The sequence below is a fragment of the Gorilla gorilla genome, chromosome 21 (genome assembly GCF_029281585.2).
Source record: "Gorilla gorilla gorilla isolate KB3781 chromosome 21, NHGRI_mGorGor1-v2.1_pri, whole genome shotgun sequence".
Lineage (NCBI taxonomy): Eukaryota > Metazoa > Chordata > Mammalia > Primates > Hominidae > Gorilla > Gorilla gorilla.
The window spans coordinates 10,672,393-10,688,508 of NC_073245.2; positions in this window are offsets into that span (position 1 = coordinate 10,672,393).

The window sequence follows — 16,116 nt, forward strand, 5'->3', positions numbered from 1 at the left end:
TCCTCTTGGCCTGGAGCACTCTTCCCTGTCCTTTTTGCCCATGTGAGGCTGAGAGGCAGACAGAATCATGGTTGCTAGTGTAGAGAGGCCACACTACTGGAGTTTGTATTTCAGTTCTGTCACCTTGAACTGGGTGACCTCACCCATCTCTGCCTCCCTTTCCTCCCTCTATACAGTGGGAAAGATAATAGCACCTACATCTTAGGGTGTTGTGAGGACTGATTGAGATAATCTATATGGTTTGTGGCAGTTTCTGAGATGCACTGTAAACTGTCTGGTTCTCCTCCCATTGGAAGGTGAGAATCTGACTGCTCCCCTTGACTCTGGGTGAGAGGGTAGGGCAACAGCAATGCTCCATGATTTCAGAGGCTGGGTCATAAAAACGGTCTGCAGGGGATTCACTTCCAGAACAGTGGAGTGAGGAACACTGCAGACTGCTTTCTGGTGAAAACAACTGATGATGATTTCTAGAAAACAATCATTTGAAGTCTCTGGAAATTGTTCTAAGAGCATACAGCAAGTGAAGAAACACTTATTCAAGAAAATCTACTAAATCTAGGTAAGAACAGTGAATTTGTAGAACTTGAAACACAATCCACTCTCTGTCTCCCCTCCATTCCGTTTTACTGTTATGGAAACTCAACTGTGAGCAGCCAGGGCCAAGAAGACGGGAGTCATTTCCCCCCAGGCTCCTAGTCGATGGGGTACAGCATCTCCCCAGGAAGGGAAGGCTGCCAGCATTTGTCATCCTCCCCACAGCTATATCTTACAGAGGCTAAACTCCAGGTAGGTGTGGCTGGGAGACTGGGATCTTCCTTCCTCTACCCAGTCCCCACTCATAGGGTGGTGGCCACGCCAAGTGCAGCAGGCTAAAAATATTGAAGCCCCAGTTGCTTTTGTCTTAGCTTACTTGTTAAAGCAGAGGTTCCATGCCTGGAGATGCAAGCTGAGAAGACCAGAGACTAAGACTACTGCCCCAACTGAGCCCTGCTCATAAAGCAAGAAGGTTACTCTGGGAGAAGTGAACCGTTGTCCCTGCCCCCAGCTCCAGAGCAGTGTCACAGATGCTTTGCCCAAGAGAGAGGCAGGTCATAACAACACAGATCTTTAAAGTTGTCCATAAAGGAACTGACTTTCTTTAGAACAGAGTATGCAGAAATTTAAGCCTAAGAGTGCCCTCAGAAGCAGTGGCGATTTTGGTAGTGATCAGGGACCCAAAGTTGCTATAATATATCATCTTAAATGTTGATTTTCCAGCAAAGAATTTCAAGACTTGCAAAGAAATAAACACATGTGACCCATACACAGGGAAAGACCAGTCAACAGAAACTACCTGTGAGAGTGCTCAGAGGTCAGACTTGCACAGACTTCAAAGCAACCACTGTAAATATGTTCAAAGAAATAATGGAAGCCATGCTTAAAGAATAAGGGAAGGTAGGCTGGGTGCAGTGGCTCATGCTTGTAATCCCCGCACTTTGGGAGGCCAAGGTGGGTGGATCACCTGAGGTCAGGAATTTGAGACCAGCCTGGCCAACATGGTGAAACCCCATTTCTACTAAAAATACAAAAATTAGCTTGGCATGGTGGCAGGTGCCTGTAGTCCCAGCTACTCGGGAGGCTGAGGCATGAGAATCACTTGAACCCAGGAGGCGGAGGTTGCAGTGAGCTGAGATTGTGCCACTGCCCTTCAGCCTGGGTGACAGAGAGAGACTCCATCTCAAAAAGAAAAACAAAAACAAAAAACAAGAATAAGGGAAGCTGTGATGACTGTGTCTCATGAACAGAGAATGTAAACAAGAAGATACTATTTTAAAAAACTTAATGGAAATTTTGGAGTTGAAAAGTGCAAAAGAAAAATTCACTAGAGGGGCTCAACAGTAGACTTGAGCCAGCACAAGGAAGATTCAGTGAATCTGAAGACAGATCAATAGAGATTTCGCAGTCTGAAGAACAGAGAGAAAAATAAGAAGAAAAATGAACAAAGCCTTGGAGAAATGTGGGACACAGCTAGGTGCACCAACATATGCACAATAACATATATAACAGAAGGAGAGGAAAGAGAGAAAGGAACAGAAAAAAATGTGCAAAAATAATCACTGAAGCCTTTGCAAATTTGATGAGAAACATGAATTATGCATTGAAGAAGCTTAATGAACTCCGAGTAGAACAAATGCAAAGTGGTCAACAACCAGATACATAAAAGGAAAATGTTGAAACGCAAAGATAAAAAGAAAATCTTGAAAGCAACAAGAGAAACACAGCTCATCACATATAAGGGAACACCAAATAAGATTGACAGCAGATTTCTCATGTGAAACGATGGAGGCCCTAAGGCAGTGGGACAACATATTCAAAATGCATAAACAAAAACTACCAAGCAAGAATCTTACATCCAGCAAAATTATCTTTCAAAAGTGATGATGAAAGAGATATTTCCAGATAAACATAAACTGAGAATTTGTTGCCAGGAAACTTACCTTACAATAAATACTAAAGGAAGTTCTTCAGACAGTAATTTGAATCCACACACACAAAAGCCAAAGTGCTCTGGGAAAGGCAATTAGGTCGTTATGAAAGGCAGTAAGAATGCATATTTATTCACCTTCTCTTAACAGATTTTTAAAAATAATTTGTATATAATTGTATTGTGGGGCCAAGACATATAGAAATGTAATATATTTTGATAATAATAGCACACAGGAGGTGAGTGGGAGCAGAGCTGTATTGGATTAAGAAAGTGAGACCAGATGGGAACTGGAATCCACAGGAACAAATAAAGAGAACCAGAAATTATAAGTAAGAAAGTTAATAAAACAAAGTCTTTTAATATATACTTGCTCTCCTTTCTTCTCTCAGCTTCTTCAAAAGACATAAAACTATATAAAGTAATAATTATAACAAAGTACTGTTGGTTTTGTAACATATGTAGATGTAATATATATAAAAAGAATAGTGCAAAGAGGAAGAAGAGAGAATAGAGCTATATAGGAGTCACCGGGCACGGTGGCTCACACCTATAATCCCAGCACTTTGGGAGGCCGAGGCAGGCCAGTCTCTTGAGGCCAGGAGTTCAAGACCAGCCTGGCCAACATGGTGAAACCATGTATCTCTACATATAATACAAAAATTAGCCAGGTGTGGTGTCATGTGCTGGTAATCCTAGCTACTGGGGAGGCTGAGGCATGAGAATTGCTTGAACCCAGGAGGTGGAGGTTGCAGTGAACCAAGGTCATGCCACCACACTACAGCCTGGGCAATAGCACAAAAATCTGCCAAAAAAAAGAGATAGAAATATGTAGGAGTAATCTTTCTGTATATCACTGGAATTAAGTTACTGTAAATCTGAAGTCAATTCTGTTAAGTTAAGATGTATATAGTAAGCCTAAACTGGTCATTAAGACAAACAAACAGAACAGTGAAAACGCTATTAAAGAAATTTAAGGCTGGGCACGGTGGCTCACACCTGTAATCTCAACACTTTGGGAGGCCGAGGTAGGTGGATCACCTGAGGTCAGGAGTTCGAGACCAGCCTGGCCAACATGGTGAAACCCCCTCCCTACTAAAAATACAAAAAATTAGGTGGGTGTGGTGGCAGGCACCTATAATCCCAGCTGCTTGGGAGGCTGAGGCAGGAGAATTGTTTGAACCCGGGAGGTGGAGGTTGTAGTGAGCCGAGATCATGCCATTGCACTCCAGCCTGGGTGACAGAATGAGATTCTGTCTCAAAAAAACAAAAACAAAACAAACAAAAAATCCAAAAAACAGAAATTTAAATATTACACTAGAAAATATTCGTTTAGTGTAAAAGATGTCAAGGAAGAAAAGAGGAACAAAAAAGACATGAGACATATAGAAAATAAAAAGTCAAATGAGAGACATAAATCCAACTTCTCTCAATGACAGCATTAAATGTGATTGGATTAAGTCAAAAGGGAGAGATTTCCTGACTAAATAAAAAGCCAAGATCAACTATATACTGTGTGCGGAAGATACACCCAAGATTCAAAGGTTAAAAGTAGGTTGGGCGTTAAAGGCTGAACAAAATATATCACGCAAACAGCAACCATAAGAAAACTTGATTTGCTATATTAATATCAGGAAAAAGACTTTAAAATGAAATACGTTACAAAAGACAAAGGGGAACATTTTATAATGGTAAAAGGATCAATCAATCCATTGGGAAGACATAAAAATTATAGACAGATATGCCCCTAACAACAAAGCCTCAACATGTGTGAAGTAAAAACAGACAGAATTGAAGGGGCAAATAGACAATTCAAAAATAATATTTGGAGTCTTCAAAACCCCACTTTTAATAATGAATAGAACAACTAAGCAGAAGACTAAAGAAGGCAATAGAGGCTGGGCGTGGTGGCTCATGCCTGTAATCCCAGCACTTTGGGAGGCCCAGGCGGTCGGATCACCTGAGGTCAGGAGTTCGAGACCAGCCTGACCAACATGGAGAAACCCCGTCTCTACTGAAAATACAAAATTAGCCAGGTGTGGTGGCGCATGCTTGTAATCCCAGCTACTCAGGAGGCTGAGGCAGGAGAATCACTTGAACCTGGGAGGCAGAGGTTTCCATGAGCCCAGATCACACCACCGCACTCCGGCCTGGGCAACAAGTGCAAAACTCCGTCTCAAAAAAAAAAAAAAAAAAAAAAGAAGGCAATAGAAGACTTGAACAACACTAAACCAACAAGACCTAAAAGACATCTATAGAACATTTCACACAACAACAAGATAATACACATTCTTCTCAAGAGTACGTGAAAAATTATTTAGGACAGATTATATGTTAGACCACAAAACAAACATCAATGATTTTTTTATCTTTTATTTTTTTTTAATATGGAGTCTTGCTCTGTTGCCCAGGCTGAAGTGCAGTGGCATGATCTCAGCTCACTGCAACTTCAGCCTCCCGGGTTCAAGCAATTCTCGTGCCTCAGCCTCCAGAGTAGCTGGGATTACAGGCACCCACCACTATACCCAGCTAATTTTTATATTTTTGTAGAGACAGGGTTTCACCATGTTCGCTAGGCTGGTCTTGAACTCCTGACCTCAAGTTATCTGCCTAAGTCGGCCTCCCAGAGTGCTGGGATTACAGGTGTGAGCCACCGTACCTGGACAATAAATTTTAAAAGATTGAAATCATACAAAGTACCTTCTCTGACTAAAATGGAATGAAGCTAGAAATCAGTAGAAGAAAACCAAGATAATTCACGAATATGTGAAAATTAAAAACACACCCAAACAACTAATGTGTCAAAATAGAAATCACAAGGGAAATTGGAAAACACCATGAGGGAATGAGAATAAAAATATAACATACCAAAACTTATGTGATTCAGTGAAAGCAGAAAAATGTATAGCTGTAAAGACCTGCACTAAAAAGGGAGAAAGGGGCCAGGCGTGGTAGCTCACTCCTGTAATCCCAGCATTTTGCGAGGCTGAGGCAGGCAGATCACTTGAGGTCAGGAGTTTGAGACCAGCCTGGCCAACATGGTGAAACCCCATCTCTACTAAAATATAAAAATTAGCTGGGTATGGTGGCACATGCCTGTAATCCCAGCTACTTAGGAGGCTGAGGCAGGAGAATCGCTTGAACGCAGGAGGCAGAGGTTGCAGTGAGCCGAGAGCGTGCCACTGCACTCTAACCTGGGTGACAGAGTAACACTCCGTCTCAAAAAAATAAAAAATAAATAAAAAATTTTTTTAAAAAAGGAGAAAGGTCTCAAAACAACCACCTAACTCTACACCTTAAAGAACTACAGAAAGAATACAAAAATTAGCCGGGCATGGTGATGGGCACCTGTAATCCCAGCTACTCTGGAGGCTGAGGCAGAGAATGGCGTGAACCTGGGAGGCAGAGCTTGCAGTGAGCTGAGATCGTGCCACTGCACTCCAGCCTGGGCAACAGAGCGAGACTCCATCTCAAAATAAATAAATAAATAAATAAATAAAAAATAAAAAGAACTAGAGAAAGAAGCACAGACTAAACCCAAAGCTAGCAGAAGAAAGGAAATAATTAAGATTGGAGTGGAAGTAAACAAAATAGAGTATAGAAAAACAGTGGTAAAAAATCATCGAAGCTGGGCATGGTGCCACATGCCTATAATCCCAGCACTTTGGAAGGCAGAGGCAGGTGGATCACTTGAGGCCAGCAGTTCAAGACCAGCTTGGCTAACATGGTGAAACCCCATCTCTACTAAAAACACAAAAATTAGCTGAGCCTGGTGGTGCACACCTGTAATCCCAGCTATGCAGGAGGCTGAGGCAGGAGAATCACTTGAACCTGGGAGGCAGAAGTTGCAGTGAACTGAGATCATGCCACTGCACTGCAGCCTGGGCAACAGAGCAAGACCCTGTCTCAAAAAAAAAAAATAAATAAAAAAATAATAAATCAAACAAACAAAAAATTGATCAATCAAATTGACAAACCTTTAGCTAAACTGGCTAAGAAAAGAAGATTCAGATTACTAAAATCAGAAATGAAAGTTTGGACAGTACTACTGAACTTACAGAAATAAAAATAATTATAAGAAAATACTATGAACAATTGTGTACCAGCAAATCGGAGAACCTAGATGAAACGGACAAATTCTGGCCAGGCGTGGTGGCTCACGCCTGTATTCCCAGCACTTTGGGAGGCAAAGGCAGGCAGATCACAAGGTCAGGAGATTGAGACCATCCTGGCTAACACGGTGAAACCCCGTCTGTACTAAAAATACAAAAAATTAGCCTGGCATGGGTGGCACGTGCCTGTAGTCCCAGCTACTCAGGAGGCTGAGACAGGAGAATTGCTTGAACCTGAGAGATGGAGGTTGCAGTGAGCCGAGATTGTGCCACTGGACTCCAGCCTGGGTGACAGAGCAAAATTCTGTCAAAAAAAAAAAAAATAAATAAAAAGAAAGAAAGAAAGAAAGGAAAGAAAGGGACAGATTCCTAGATACACATGATACACCAAAACTGAGTCATGAAGAATGGAAATCTTTATAGACCTGTAATGAAGCAGTGATCAAAAGCCATCCAAAAAAGAAAAACCTTTGACAAGTCCCTGGTGAATTCTACCACACATTTAAAGAAGAACTATCATCAATCTTTCTCAAACTCTTCCAAAAAATTTAAGAGGAGGGTCGGGGAACTGGGAGATCCAACATGACCTCATCCACATGACTGGCAATTGGTGCTCATCGTCAGCAGGAATGTCTGTGTTCTCCTCCTTGCGGTCACTCTTGCTCTGTTAGGTCAGACATCATCCCTTACATAGAGGCCCAAGGGTCCAACGGTCCAAGTCCAAGACTGAAGCTGCAAGGTCTCTTGAGGCAGAGGCTCTGAAAACCACATGATGTCACTTCTGTCACACGCTATTGGTCAAAGCAAGTCACATGGCTCACTCAGATTCAAGTCAGTGGAGAAACAGACTCCACCTTGGATGGGAAGAATAGCAGAGTCACATTGCAAAGGGCTGTGGATAAGGGTTGGGAGGAATGTGTGGCCATTAATTTATAGCAGATAATGTGAGTGTTTGCACTCTACAAGGTCCACAGGTCCACTGATAAAGTTTGGCTCTGTGTCCCTACCCACATCTCACCCTGAATTGTAATAATACCCACGTGTCATGGGAGGGACCCCATGGGAGGTAATTGAATTGTGGGGCGGGTTTTTCTTGTGCTGTTCTCGTGATAATGAAGACATCTCAAGAGATCTGATGTTTTTATCGGGGGGAGTTCCCTTGCCTGCCACCATGGAAGATGTCCCTTGACTCTTCCTTCATCTTCAGCCATGACTGTGAGGCCTCTCCAGCCATGTGGAACTGTGAGTCCACTAAACTTGTTTCCTTTATAAATTACCCAGTCTCAGGTATGTCTTTATTTTATTTTATTTTATTTTTGAGACAGAGTCTTGCTCTGTCACCCAGGCTGAAGTGCAAGGGCACCATCTCGGCTCACTGCAACCTCCGCCTCCCAAGTTCAAGAGATTCCCCTGCCTCAGCCTCCTGAGTAGCTGGGACTACAGTGCACGCCTCCACACCCGGCTAATTTTTGTATTTTAGTAGAGACAGGGTTTCACTATGTTGGCCAGGCTAGTCTCGAACTTCTGATCTCATGATCCACCTGCCTCGGCCTCCCAAAGTGCTGGGATTACAGGCATGAGCCACCATGACCGGCCTCAGGTATGTCTTTTTTAGAGCGAGAGAATAGACTAATACATCCACCAACCCTAGGAAGTCAGTGGAAGGGTATTTCCGTATTTCATATGGAAGTCATTTCCATATGAAAATTTAGCCAGAGGATTTCATGCTGGTTGTCTGAAAGACAGGAGCTTCTAAAAAACTTTCAGGGCAGCTGTCTAAGCATGACCTTATGTCATCCTGTTGTGAGTACTAAATTAGTTAATTCAGGGAAGGCACTTAGAAAAGTGAAGAAATGGAAATCTTTCTTATATAAATCTTAGAAATCTTATAGAAATCTTAGGAAAGTGCCTGGCATGCAGTAAACACGTGATACATCTCAGCTGTTATTATCTTCACAATAATTTTTTGGGTCAGGCTTGTTATTTTCCCTGTTTTACAGATGAAGAGGCAGAGACTCAGAGATGCGCAGTAAGTCGCCTGAGGGTTACGCAGCGAATAAGCAGGGAAGCCAGATGAGAACCTACATGAGAGAGTCACCCATGTGTGAGACTCCAAAGCCTCATTCAGGTGCACAGAGAGGCGGGTATGAGGACGTTCACTGCTGCATTGCTTTCAGTAGCTTAACATCAGAAACAGTGCAGATGTCCACCAACAGGGGCCACCCAGTAAACCCCAGCACGCCCAGCCAAGGAGTGCTTTGTGCTGGTTACAAGAAATGAGGTCACGCTATACATAGGACATGGGATCATCTCCAAGACATTCTGTTCAGTAAAAAGAACATCTGAAAAAAAGTTCCATAACCCACAGAAAATACTGCCAAATATTCCAAAAAATCTAAGTCCAAGTGTGTGTGTGTGTGTGACCTCTGGAGGCTGATCTGAAGCAAATGTAGGTGAATTAAACAATAGGATCTATTTATAGGACTCTTCTTTTCCTACTTTTCTTTATTTTTGTTGGATTTTGAAACATGTTCAAAGAAAAATTCAGAGTACAATAAAGTACCAGTCAGGCATGGTGGCTCACGCCTGTAATCCCAGCACTTTGGGAGGCCGAGGTGGGTGGACCACCTGAGGTCAGGAGTTCGAGATCAGCCTGGCCAATATGGTGAAACCCTGTCTCTGCTAAAAATACAAAAATTAGCCGGGTGTGGTGGCAGGCACCTGTAATCTCAGCTACTCGGGAGGCTGAGGCAGGAGAATTGCTTGAACCCAGGAGGCAAAGGTTGCAGTGCCACTGCACTCCAGCCTGGGCAACAAGAGTGAAACTGTGTCTCAATAAATAAATGAAAGAAAGAAAGAAGAAAGAAAGAGAGAAAGAAAGAAAGAAAGAAAGAAAGAAAGAAAGAAAGAAAGAAAAGAACCAAGAAGAAAAAATAATCACCCGAGATTCCTCCCCTCCCCTAGAGCTAACTAGGCTAACATTTTGGTATATATCTTTCCAGTCCGGATCCTGTGTGACTGAGTGTGTATATGCATATGTATTATTTTCAACTGTTGGCTTCCTCCTCGTGGTTCAAGACAGCTGCTCCAGATTTAGCCATTACATCTGTTTCCTGCCAGCAAGAAAGGGAAAATGGGAAGTAGAGGGCCTCTTAAGTATACAACCTAGAATTTACACACATTATTCTTTATCACATCTCATTTGTCTAAATGTAGTCGCATGGCCATCCTGGCCAGCAGGAAGCCTGGGAAATGTGGTCTTTCCTCTGGGCTGCCTTGTGCCCAGTGAAAAGTCAGGGGTTCTCTGACTATGAAAGAAACAGGAGAAAGGCTATTGCGGCAACTAGCAGTGCCATTCACCTTTATTCTCTCAATGGTAATATTTTTCCCCATCAAGAGGGGAAAATTTGTGTCTTACATCCTAACCACTGAACTCCGAGAGAGGACACTGGCCTGTGCCATTCTCTTGCGATGGAGTTTCGCTCTGTCGCCCAGGCTGGAGTGCAGTGGTGTGATCTCAGCTCACTGCAACCTCCACCTCCTGGATTCAAGCAATTCTCAGGCCTCAGCCTCCCGAGTAGCTGGAATTACAGGCACCTGCCAGCACACCCCCTTTTAGACCACATAGGGTAGCTTCAGACTGTTGCCATGGCATTTGTGAATTGTCATGTGCTGGTGGGAGTGTCTCTTAGCATGCTAATATATTATAATTAGCATATATATTATAATGAGCAGTGAGGAGGACCAGAGGTTGCTTTCATCACCATCTTGGTTTTGGCGGGATCTGGCCAGCTTCTTTACTGCATCCTGTTTGTTTTATCAATAAGGTCTTTGTGACCTGTACCTTGTGAAACCAGTCCTGCCTAAGGGAGGGGGGCTGGCGGTTGTTCAGAGTGAACAATTCGAAGTCAGGTCCTCCCTCTTGGAGCTCAGAGACTTGAAGAGCAAGGACCACTGTCAGGACACAACCCCATTTGCAAGGCCGGGACACACATACAGACCCACAGGCCATTGTAGAGAAAGTGTTAAAAGATGTAAGTCAAGCCACGGCCACTGGAAGCGGTGTGCCCTGAGAGGCAGAGGGTTCTCCCTAAGCCAGGGAAGGACAAGGCAGGGCAAGACAGAAACTGGGCCTGGGGCCAGGATTCCTGAGCTGGGGCTAGATTTGCCCAAATCTAGGGCAGGGCTGACTGGGTCAAGCACAGCAGGGGGCCAGGGTGGGTAGATCCCCCTGCCACACACTTCATTCTTCTGGCTCTGGTTTCCAGGCAGTTCTAAAAGCCTCCCAGTGGCCCAGTGCAGTGGCTAACGCCTGTAATCCCAACACTTTGAGAGGCCGTAGGCGAGCAGATCACTTAAGGCCAGGAGTTCGAGACCAGCCTGACCAACACGTCAAAACCCCGTCTCTACTAAAAATACAAAAATTAGCCAAGCGTGGTGGCAGTGCCTGTAATCCCAGCTACTTGGGAGGCTGAGGCAGGAGAACCCAGGAGGTGGAGGTTGCAGTGAGCTGAGATTGTGCCACTGCACTCCAGCCTGGCTGATAGAGCGAGACTGCATCTCAAATAAAATAAAATAAAATAATCAAATACAATAAAATGTCTCCCAGAATACACCACCCCAGCAAAATGGCAGGAGGGAGTGTCACCTGGGGACCTCCACTTTGGAGGTTTGAGTGGGCAGCTTTAAGCTGGAAGTCACTCTTGCTGTGGGTTCTCAGGGCGGAGACTGAGCCCCCACCCTGCCTCCTCACATGCATTTCCTCTCAGCTCCCACCTGCCAGCCCAGGAGAGAGGGAGGGCCATTCTGTCCTTTTCCTGCAGAGTCCGTTTGTTCAGTTGGTGACCAACATCCTGAAAAACATTCTTAGGAGATCAAAAAGAAGAACATTTTGGTCTATGTGGTAGGTTGGCCCAGTGCACCACGCCCAGTGCAGGTCCCTCTTGAAACCACCTTTGCAAAATTATGACTGAGACAATAAGAGATCTTTTTTTTTTTTTCCTTTGAGACAGAGTTTCACTCTTGTTGTCCAGGCTGGAGTGCAATGGCGTGTTCTTGGCTCACTGCAACCTCCATCTCCTGGGTTTAAGTGATTCTCCTGCCTCAGCCTCCCGAGTAGCTGGGATTACAGGCACGCACCATCATGCCTGGCTAATTTTTGTATTTTTAGTAGAGACGGGGTTTCTCCGTGTTGGTCAGGCTGGCCTCGAACTCCCAACCTCACACCTGAGGTTGCCTCAGCCTCCCAAAGTGCTGGGATTACAGGCGTGAGCCACCACGCCTGGCCCACAGTAAGAGGTCTAACTTAACCTACTCTACCTTGCTTCTAACCTCCAAGCTGTCCTTGTTCATTCCTGGGCGTAAGCTGAACTAACCTTGGGAGAAACTTAGTTTATACTTTAAACAGCCCTTTCCCAAAGCAGACCTCCTTCTTGCCTGGGGACTAAGCTGCCTTTGTAGGACTAACATTAGCCACAAAATTAGAAATTTTGGTTTAGGAGTCATGCAGCTGGAGGCTACAAGATTCTGACCCTCCCTAAACTACTCCTGACATCAGTGCTTGAGACATTTTTCAGACCCTGCACTGGATGGATCAGCTGGCACCACCCATGTCAATAAACTGGCTCATCTGATCTTGCGGCCCCCATCCAGGAATTGATTCAGCTCAAGAAGACAGCTTCGACTCCCTGTGATTTCATCCCTGACCAATCAGCACTCCTGGTGCACTGGCTTCTCCCCACCCACCAAGTTATCCTTAAAAACTCTTCTCCCCAAATGCTCGGAGAGACAGATTTGAGTAATAAAACTCCGGTCTCCCACGCAGCTGGCTCTGTGTGAATTACTCTTTCTCTATTGCAATTCTCCTGTCTTGATGAATCGGCTCTTGATGAATAGGCAGCCTGCAAGGTGAACCCCTTGGGCGGTTACACTCTTTGCCCAGGGTGATGTTATTTCTCTCCAGGATGGCTGCAGTGGCTTCTGAGCCTGCTTGCATCTGGTGTGGTCCCTTTCACTGTCACGCAGGCCAAAGCAGCCCTCCATCTCTCCATGAGCTTGGCTTCCAAGGTACTCTGTCCCTCTCTCTGGGTCCCCATACTGGCTTCTATCAGGCCCTGGAATGCATCCTGCTGGTTCTATCCCTTGGCCTTCAAAAGTGCGGTTTCCTCCTGGAAGGCACCTTCTGCTTTACCTCACACTTCCTTCCCTCCTACCTGCCTTGAGATACCTGCTTGCAGGGGCATTCTTGGGAAAGCCCACCCCTTGGACTGAGTCTGGAGTTTTGATCTCTCTCTCTCTCTCTTTTTTTTTTTTTGGAGATGGGGTTTCACTCTTGATACCCAAGCTGGAATTCAATGGTGTGGTCTCGGCTTACTGCAACCTCTGCCTCCCAGGTTCAAGTGATTCTCCTGCCTCAGCCTCCCAAGTAGCTGGGCTTACAGGCATGTACCACCATGCCTGGCTAATTTTGTATTTTTAGTAAAGATGCGGTTTCTCCATGTTGATCAGGCTGGTCTCGAACTCCCAACCTCAGGTGATCCACCTGCCTTGGCCTCCCAAAGTGCTGGGATTACAGGCATGAGCCACTGTGCCTGGCCTTTTTTTTTTTTTTTTTTTTTTTTGAGATGGCATCTCACTCTGTCACCCAGGCTGGAGTGCAGTGGCACCATCATGGCTCACTGCAGCATTGAACTCCTGGGCTCCAGCAATCCTCCCACCTCAGCCTCTTGAGTAGCTGGGATCACAGGCATGTGCCACCATGCCTAGCTAATTTTTATATTTTTTTTGTAGAGACAGGGTCTCATTATGTTGCCCAGGCTGGTCTCAAACTCCTGGGCTCAAGCAATCCTCCTGCCTCAACCTCCCAAAGTGCTGGGATTACACGTGTAAACCACCACATCCAGCCCTGATCTCATTCTTCAGAGAATTTACCTAGCTGGTCACTTGGTGTCTGTAGGAGCATCGCGTGTCTCAGGCCTGCCTCAAAACTGCATTTCAGTTGGGAGTGGGGCGGGGGCAGGCAGAGTGTAGTTTGGGGACATCAAGCGTCTGTGGTGGATCTCCTCCCAAAGTGAGACAGCTTTTTAACGATATTTATTGAGCACTTACTGTTTGCCAGTGCGGTGCTAAGCACTTTGCACATGCTAGCTCAGTGCATCCTTACAGCAATCCTGGGAGGGAGGTGCTTTTCTCATCCGCATGTGCTGACAAGGCTGAGAAGAGCTGGGTCTTGCAGGGTACCTTAAGGGCTAAAGACCTGCAAGGATGGTGCATGAAAGCAAACCCAGAGAGGCGCCTTTTCCAAATGCCAATGCACCCTCCACCCAGTCCTTCACAAACCACATCAGCATGGATAGCGCCACACTCCACATGCTTTTCTGCATCTCCTTTGTGTGTGTGCACACGTATAATTAATTCTGGGGCAACTTCCTCCATCAGTACAGAGAAACTCCTTGATCATTATCCACTTCAGCATCCTTCCTGGGAGGGACTGACTGGAAACCCAAATGCCCTTGTAAGGGCAAATATAAAAACTAAAATAATTCTCCCTGGTGCAGAAAAAGGAAAGAACCCTCCCGTTTCCTGTTCTTAAACACTCTAGAGCAAACACTTCAGAAAACTTCTCAATTATTTCTCTGTTCCTTTAAGACGTGAGTCTTTTTAAAAGCCAGGTGAACCTCCTGCCAGTTTTACACGCCAGGAATGTTTTCCCAAGGACCTAGGAGCCATCTCTTTGGAAGGTAAACATCAAGATTGCACCCTTCTCATCCAGTCTCCATGGGCGGATAGGAGCCTAACTTCAGTGCCTGGCTCCAAGTTGCAAAACAATCCATCGTCTATCATAAAGATGTGAGTTTATATTTTCTCTGGATAAAGACAATTAGCTAACACAGATGGCCACTCCAATTACCAGGTGAATTCAGGATGAAATAAGTTGCAAATCGTGTTGTGCAGTCATCTGACTCGAGAATTATTTTTTTTTTTGAGACAGAGTCTCACTGTGTTGTCCAGTCTGGAGTACAGTGGTATGATCTCAGCTCACTGCAACCTCTGCCTCTCAGGTTCAAACAATTCTCCTGCCTCAGCTTCCCGAGCTGGGATTACAGGTATGCACTACCACATCTGGCTAATTTTTGTATTTTTAGTAGAGATGGGGTTTTGCCATGTTGGCCAAGCTGGTCTCGAACTCCTGACTTTAAGTGATCTGCCCACCTTGGCCTCCCAAAGAGTTGGGATTACAAGCATGAGCCACCACCACGGCCCTAGTTATTATTTGAGGACATGTATGCAATAGGTTATACCTGCTTGGTTGTATAGGAGGATGAAATGTATTTCTCTTTGTAATCTCTTTTGTGGATTGCCTGTGACGCCCACTGCAGTCTGGTTTAACGCTTATTTAATAATAAAACTGTTTTCTCTTCTACTTTTGTGGAAAGGTTTTCTGGATTAGATCTTTAATTTTGTCTCCAGCATCTTCAAATGTCTTTCTGCAGAGGGCTGGTTAAATAAATGTGGCATCTCCACAAAAGAGAATACTACACAGCCATGACAAAAACACAAGGAGCCTGTTTTCGTTGTTGAATGAAAAGTGCAAGGTGCACAACAGTTTACTACTTTTTCTGTAAAAAAAGAGGTCTGAGAAGGCTGTATTTGCCATTTGTATAATCTCTGGAAGGGTAAACAGGGACTGATAAAAGTGCTCGTGTGTGTGTGTGTGTGTGTGTGTGTGTGTAAGAGAAACTGGGCAGATGAGGGAGAGGAAACGGATGAAAACCTTTCTCTGTACACCTTCTATTTTCTGATTTTTTGAAACACGTGACTGTATTACCTATTCACAATAAGTTAACAGGGAAGGGAAGCATGGTGGTGGCAAGCAAACGAAACCTCTAAAAAGAAGTCCCAGGGGCCAGGCGCAGTGGCTAACTCTTATGATCTTAGCGCTTTGAGAGGCCAAGGTGGGCAGATTGCCTGAACTCAGGAGTTCGAGACCAGCCTGGGCAACATGGTGAGACCTCGTCTCTACTGAAAATACAAAAAATATGCCAGGTGTGGTAGCGCGCACCTGTAGTCCCAGCTACTCCGGAGACTGAGAGGCAGGAGAATCACTTTAACCTGGGAGGCAGAGGTTGCAGTGAGCCGGGATCACACCACTGCACTCCAGTCTGAGCAACAGCAGGACTCTGCTTCCAAAAAAAAAAAATTAGCCAGGTGTGGTGGTGGGCACCTGTAATCCTAGCTACTCAGGAGGCTGAGGCAGGAGAATCACTTGAACCTGGGAGGCAGAGGTTGCAGTGACCTGAGATTGCACCACGGCACTCCAGCCTGGGTGACAGAGCAAGACTCCATCTCAAAACAAAAAAAGCCCCAGAACCAGACATCCTTAAGCACTTCATTCTGTTCATTTCTGAGCTGAGCCTTGAGCTTAGAACCAAGTGAAAACTAATTACACATTTTGGGAGTTCACATTAAACTTCTTCTTTTTAAAATTATTATTTTTGAGACAGAATCTTGCTCTGTCACTGAGGCTGGAGGGCAGTGGCA